This window comes from Tubulanus polymorphus, chromosome 6 (genome assembly GCF_964204645.1).
Source record: "Tubulanus polymorphus chromosome 6, tnTubPoly1.2, whole genome shotgun sequence".
Taxonomy (NCBI): domain Eukaryota; kingdom Metazoa; phylum Nemertea; class Palaeonemertea; order Tubulaniformes; family Tubulanidae; genus Tubulanus; species Tubulanus polymorphus.
Window position 1 is genome coordinate 16829931 of NC_134030.1, and position 8036 is coordinate 16837966.

Genomic DNA, 8036 nt, shown 5'->3' on the forward strand with positions numbered 1-8036 from the left:
TGTCCATAAAGGTTCTTGGTCTCATGCACAAAATATCTTAGTAGCTGTTCTGCATAATTGATATGTTCGAAAGAAAGTCTTGGACCAATAAGAATAGAGATAGCAACGCTTAAGCAAAGAAAATGTTGATACAGATCTTCTCTGAGTATATCTTTTAATACAAGTTTCCCTGTATACAATAAAAATTGTCTTAGCTCCGTGGCTTTTCAAATCTTAATCTTGTCAAGGCCTCGGGGCCTGCGTTGAAATACATCACATGGAACATACTTTTTAGGCCAGCCGTAGGCTGAGCCTATTACTATACAAATGGAGCGAATTTAAATGACATGGTTTCCACACAAAAGGCTCTTTTGCTTGCCAAGTGAGGGCATATTCGAACAAATCACGTATTTAAGCGTAATCCATTCTCGGAATCGTAGCGAGCAGAATTTTGAAATAGGGTCTCATAAAAATGTTTTCTGCATTTTTCACCAAAAAGTTAAATCGTGAAAATTTCAATTTTTATCAGCCAATCAGGAAGTTGTGTCTTCCCTGTGATTGGTTTATCTGAAAATATCAGCAGCTGTTCACGTGAATTATCGCGATTTCATTACTGGCGCTTTTGCGCATGACGTCATGTATCAACACGCGACAATACTTCCGCGTTCGCTACGTGTTCGCTGATTGGCCCATTTACTGGGAAATTCCACAGAAGCCTAATGTGGTTTGTTACAAGCGCTGTGATTGGCCCGACCCAATTCTGGCATGGCTTTAGCTTAGTGGGTTCAAATCCCTTGACGGGTGAAGATGATGGATCCTATCAATATCTATTGAAACAAATAAGTTTCCCGGTTGGGCAGCCGCGGATATCTACCGGAAGTGTTCTGGTTCGATATTTCGAGGTTTCTTAGAATTTTGGAGTGATATTGAAATCCGGTGAATACCAGCGGTAGATCGTGAAAACCCATTGCATGATATTTGTATTACTTAATCAACGAAAAGCGTCGGGGCCCGCCAGGAGTTTTCGTGATTCAAGTAGCGCAATAGCCTACTTCTTCGTGTTCGTCCACCTCAATTTTCACTCCGCCGATCTCTGACACGGCTCTGTCCCCGTCGGCGCTGTGATTGCACTTTCGTACCACCAAAATTTTTTATTTCTATATCAGGGAGGTCTGGAGAATAAAAAAGTCAAAATTTGGATATCACATAGGCCTGATTTCATCGAATAAGTCGACCATGGTCGTTACGTTTCCGTACTTATTACCACCTAAAACCGTCTGAACAATTTTGTCACAACCAACATTTCGTTTACAGAAATCAGGTGTTCACGTGAATCCGCGGTATCGTCTACTGTTTTACTTCCGGGTTTTATTTTAAGATTTAAAATTGTATTTCAAGATTGATTTCTATGAAGTCTTTAGTTGATTTGGTGTTTGGGAGGAATTTTTATTTGCTCTACAGAAAATTCATCCTTGACAATTGCGCAAGGTTCGCGAAAAAAAGGTTTTACCAAATCGGGTGTATGACCTTGATATGCTAATTAGCCATGTGCCCGAATTGCAAATTCAATCAAATTTTATTCTGCCAAAAAATGTTAAATACAATTCGCTTTCCGAGAGTTAATGGTATGCTGCATGGAACAAAGTTGTTTTGAGATGGGTCTTGAAGCTATTGAGGTCGAGAGACAACCATCTAGATAGTTTGTGAGAGTTCCAAAGTTTTGAAGACGCTTCAAGGTAATGCCTTGATATTTGTTTTATACGTGTATCTACCCTAGACACATCTTCAGGCCAAAAACTGGCCCTGTCAGATTCAAGATGGCCGACTGGCAGCCATTGTTGTTCGCCAAAATCAGCACTTTTTACACATTTTTGAAGTTTTCGAGGGAAATTTTGAAGACACTTTTATCAATAACCTTGATCATTCGTATATATTTGTAGCCCCCGAGGGCCCATCGGCATGAGAAAAATTGAGTCGATCGGACTCAAGATGGCCGTACTGTGACCTTTTTTGTTCCCAAAAATGTCAATTTTGGCCTGAATTCTGAGTACTGTAGCTTTCTAATGGTGCGCCATGTTTCATTGCAATTTGTAATGGGTATTCTTTGGAAAGGGATCTTTTATATCCGAGAGGGTATTTTTGACCAGGCAATTATGACGCACTTGGCAGCCATCTTGGGGTCATCAGTACTCATTCGTAGGTGGAAAAAAAGTTTTTCCACATCATAATTGATACTTAAGCATATTTTGCTACTATAATCAATTGGAAAGTTGTAGCTCATGACATGTTCTACGATCGAGGTGAGTTTCAAGCTCATTGGTTTTTTTTATGGCCACCAGGGGGCGTTGAACAATACAATAACTTAGTATTTCTATATTACATTCGTTCCTGTTGTCTGTGTTAACACACGATTTTACTATGTAAATGATATTGAGCAGGGAGTGTATATTGATAAATATAACCCACAGATTACATCATTTATAAAAAGCAAATCTGACAGGCTGGCCATTGTGCCCCTTGGGGCTCTTGTTTAATTCATTCAGCCGAGCACTTATTAGAGTGATATTTTGATGTGATATTCTTACGCGACGGTTACCAAATGTCCAAGATAACAATAGACGTTTGGTAACACCGAGACAGACCTGGTGCATATAGTCTATCGGAAAGTGGTTGACCATATCTATATCCAAGACTGAAAATGGGCTTAAACCACGGTGATGGGCTTCTTGTTCCTGTGTTCTGTATGACTCATCCGTTCGTGATGTAATATCATCCACATTTGGATATGTCATGCGCCCAACCCACTCTCACTTTTGATTGCACTTGTCACAACCATGGTAACCATTGTAACTTATTACTCATCTTACAAATGCCTTCGCAGGCATATCACAGACAATGCATCTTAGTGAAATACGTATTTGCCTTTCATCGAAAATTATTCCATTCACAAGAATATACCTCAATTCATTGATTGCTTCCATGAAGGAATTCAAGATCATCTGGTTTTGAAGCGCCACAGGTGACTGTCACGGCAAATAGAGTTAATTTCTCTAAGTTAACTATTGCACACAGAACAGGCCACAAAGAGAGACTTGAACTCTTGAACAAAGGTAACCCATCAATGTTCAGAGATAAGACAATGTGATCCAAAGAGGTTTGTATGTCAACTGGATAATGCCTCAGTGCTTTAACTAACTGTGTTTCAAGCTCCAAATAAACATATTCCATTCCAGACTTTTCACTTAATGTTACAGAGCGAACTGTACCCAGCAACGTACGAGTAGTTTTAGGTAACTGATGATATTGTCCCAAAATCATTAGTATTTCATCTGCAGCATTATGCTTAATTTTGTATTTGTTTATCCATTGACACAACTCATCACGTAAAGATATATCCCGAATAAAATCATTGCCATCTTCATCTGATGAAGAATCAGAAGTTTTACCCCTCAATCGATCTGCATTAAAACGTTCAATATTTTCAATGTCCATATACGGATTATAAATAACGGGTTCCCCATCTGAATTCTCTGCATCCGGATCATGAAAACAGGTTCTCCATCTGAATAGTCTGCATTAGGATTCATGATAATGCCATCTAAATTTTCAATATTTCCATCATTATTAACATCGACGTCATGGCTTCGTACATCACCATCATCAGATATTCCAAATTCACAATTTTGGGAATTTTGTACACTGCCTACTGGATCCCTCAGGGATTGAACATTTCGATTTTTGCTTTCAACACTTTAATGCGCTAGTCGGTATGCTCGCATGTATGATCTGTAAGTTTTACGTGAATTAAGTCGATTAGCCATCCTAATGTAATGATAAATTAAAGTTGATAAATAATAATCGATAAAACATAACACTAATCAGATTAATGGTCGAGGCCACAATTATGTCCTGGTGGCTATAAAGTGAATCCAACCCTACTTGTGTACTAAGTTTGAAATAAATCTTTCAACAATTATGGCCTCTAGGCTGTTTACACGTTCACTGCCACCTAGTGGTTTAACGTCCGGTCGCCATTGCCAACGCTAATTTTTGACATTATACAATTTATATACTGCCAGCACTATTTGTACATTGATAGATAAATACACTGATCTATTTTAGTGTAAAAAACCAATGACGAGATAACTCGTCACTGGCACTGGTAAAGAGATTCTCAATTTTTTCTTGTCCCCATTACCAGTGAAAAGCGTGAAAAATCAAATAAAAATCTAAAAGAATAAAGGTTTTATTTTAAAAATGATATAGAATGATTTTAGTCGTTATAATCTCTAAATATTGGCCGGAAAAGAAGCTAAAATGCATTGCTTTCTGAATATTTTTTTGAAAAAATTTCAAGTGTGCACCAGACTTGAGTTACCCCCATAAATGATATCTTAGTCTCTCCATACTGCCAGACAATTATTATATGGTTTCTCGCCTCTGCCAGGTCATTCATAACGCTGTAAAATGACATTGAATCGATGACGATATAACTCGTCATGGCAAACTGTAGCGCACCCACCATGACGATTTATCTCGTCAGCGGCAGCGAACGTGTTAAGGTCACTTCAGACGAAGGTAAATAAAAAGTTGGTTTTAGCTTGACGTTAAAATGAAAAGTTGGTTTTAGCGCGACGTTAAAATGAAACGTTGGTTTTAGCGCGACGTTAAAATGAAAAGCTGGTTTTAGCCCGACGTAAAAATGAAAAGTTGGTTTTAGCCCGACGTTAAAATGAAACGTTGGTTTTAGAGCGACGTCAAAATGAAACGTTGGTTTTAGCGCGACGTTAAAATAAAAAGTTGGTTTTAGCGCGACGTTAAAATGAAAAGTTGGTTTTAGAGCGACGTCAAAATGAAAAGTTGGTGTTAGCGCGACATTAAAATAAAAAGCTGGTTTTACCCCAACGTTAAAATAAAAAGCTGGTTTTAGCACGACGTTAAAATGAAAAGTTGGTTTTAGCGCGACGTCAAAATAAAAAGCTGGTTTTACCCCGACGTTAAAATAAAAAGCTGGTTTAAGCAGGATGTTAAAATGAAAAGTTGGTTTTAGCGCCACGTCAAAATGAAAAGCTGGTTTTAGCCCGACATTAAAATGAAAAGCTGGTTGTAGCGCGACATTAAAATGAAAAGCTGGTTTTAGCCCGACGTAAAAATGAAAAGTTGGTTTTAGCCCGACGTTAAAATGAAAAGTTGGTTTTAGCGCGACGTTAAAATGAAAAGTTGGTTTTCGCCCGACGTTAAAATGAAAAGTTGGTTTTAGCCCGACGTTAAAATGAAAAGTTGGTTTTAGCCCGATGTCAAAATGAAAAGTTGGTTTTAGCCCGACGTTAAAATGAACAGCTGGTTTTAGCCCGAAGTCAAAATAAAAACTTGGTTTTAGCCCGACGTTAAAATGAAAAGTTGGTTTTAGCGCAACGTTAAAATGAAAAGTTGGATTTAGCCCGAGGTTAAAATGAAAAGTTGGTTTTAGCCCGACGTCAAGATAAAAAGCTGGTTTTAGCACGTAGTTGAATTCAATGAGGTGATGAAATGAATATTATAACATGGCTGCCTTAGGCATAGCTTTTTAGGCCTACCTTTACTTTTTACATGTAGCCCAGTTGTTTAACAAATGCTAGCTATGAGTTTTGACTAGTCTGCCAACAATAAGAAGTGATTAAGACTTCAGAAGACTGATTAAGGCGCAACAATTTACGTTGTAGCCTATCTATGGACATGCCCTTGCCTACACAATTAGATAAAAACCCACTAGGCCTATCTACAAATGAAAATAATTTAAAAACAAGAAATTAATTTGTGACGTCATTTCATAAATAAATAAAGAAGCAAGGCTCCGAGAATATCCAAATCACTGGTTACTGTGAATAATTGGGGTTCGACCAGCCACAAGTTAAAAATGTACTACCTTGTTTGTGAAGTAAGTTTATTCATACTGTTATTAAAAGCAGTTCCTTTTAAACATTCTATAATATTATAGTTTTGTTCGTGGATATCAATACTTCGAAAAATCAACAGCGGTTTATTTATTTATTGTACCGGTACGTGTTTTCTTAATTGAATTGAATTGGTCCGGTTCAAAAGGCGGGTCATACTAGTTAGCGTCAGAAAATGTCAGCGTCGGTGATACCTTGTTATCGTCGATATTAAACGGTCTAAAGTCAGTTTATACATCACATACATTACAAATTGGAGGTCCCTTGTACATCACATCGTGACACAGCGGCGATGGTAATGTCATAGAAGAACAAAGTCAGTTGAAAATACCTACCCACTGCACCGATAAAGAATGATTGCAAGCCAGAGGTCAGTGACAGACAGTCAGTAATGGGGAGTGATGGTACCGTTCGTGATAATGTTTTTATAATGGTTATTGGACGTCAATTTCATATGTGAATTGTAGTCCCCATCTGATCGCTTGACTTGTCAGATTGTTTTGTCACTCCTCTGCTTATAGTAACACTATAAGGCCTTCCCACCTGCATAGTTTAACCTATCGGCCAAATTTGTGCTTTGGGCCAAATTCGGTTTTCTTATCTAGTCAACTTTTTTTCTGAACTGATAATAACCGAATATGCGCTTAAACTGTCACTAGGGGATGGTAAAAACACCGTAGCTTCGTTCTTCTCGATGTTATTTCCCCCAAAACCTGGCACATTAGTACTTTGCGCGTAGTAGCACATGTGGGTCAACATATCCATGTTGTGAGTTGACAACTAGGTGGCACTCTTTCAAAAAAACGGAATGTAACAAACTAATTTCGGGTGAAATCTTTGCTCGCATCCCTGAACGACATTCTTTCCAGAAAGGCAGACCCGTTATCGCTGCTTGCAGCTATATTTAGTGATTATAATTGTTACGATTTCCGGAAAGTTCAACTTCAAGTTCTAGTACTCCTTTAATCTAAGATTAGACAGGAAGATTTTATGTAGCGTTTTATGAGATTTAACATCGTCATATTTTCACCAAATAACTAAATCTTCAAAAAGATTCTAAACAACATGAACATACCTAACATATATACTATATATATATATATATATATATATATATATATATATATATATATATATATATATATATATATATATATATATAAATATATATATATGCGTGCGTGCGTGCGTACGTACGTACATACATACGTACATACATATTTACATACATACATACATACGTATACATACATACATACATACACACGTATACACATGTATACATACGTATACATACATACATATGTATACATATATACAACTGTAAAGGTTTACAGTTTTTCGTTTTTTAACTTTTTCGACTTTGCCAGACCAAACAGATTTTGAACGACTGTCTCTGTCAAACCAGCTGTGAAATATCGTACGTCCAATAATGCGTCCTTCTACTATATCGGGCAACAGACTGATAGAGTTCTCATCAAGTTCTGGAAATTCTGCAGAATAATTTTCGATTGACAAGGTTCTGAAATTTTTTTTCGATTTTTTTCCTTTCTGATGTAGATTTCTTTTCAACTTTTGAGTGCAATTCTTCTAGAAATTTCAAACTTAACTTTTTTCACCATGTTTTTGTTAACTTTATTGTTATTCGGTCCTGCTGTTCTGTCAAATTTGATGGCATTTTTCTGCTGCTCTGGTGAGAGTGAATCAATGAAGTCCATAACCTTATTTTTTTTAGCATGGATTCGAGCAGAAAGGAACGACAAAGTTAAGCGATCTTTGCTGTGCAGCAGAAAACATTCCCATAATTTCTTCTGCATTGATATTGTGCGAACGCGCAGTTTCGGTTTCCTTGCGGAGGTGTTCAGTTATATCAAGAGAAAAGTAGCGCTCATACTGACGGTTTAAAACTGTGACAATAGCATTCATATAAGAAAAAAACATGGTAGAAAATAGGGTGAAGTTCTCGTTCGCGGGTTTAACCATTAGCTTTTCCAATATTTTATCACTTCCTTCTAAATCGTTACCAAAGAAGTCTTTTTTCAAGTTAAACACACTTGCTGGATCCTAACATATACTTTCACATTGAGTGATCACCTTTCTAACTTTTGCTATTCCATCCATGTG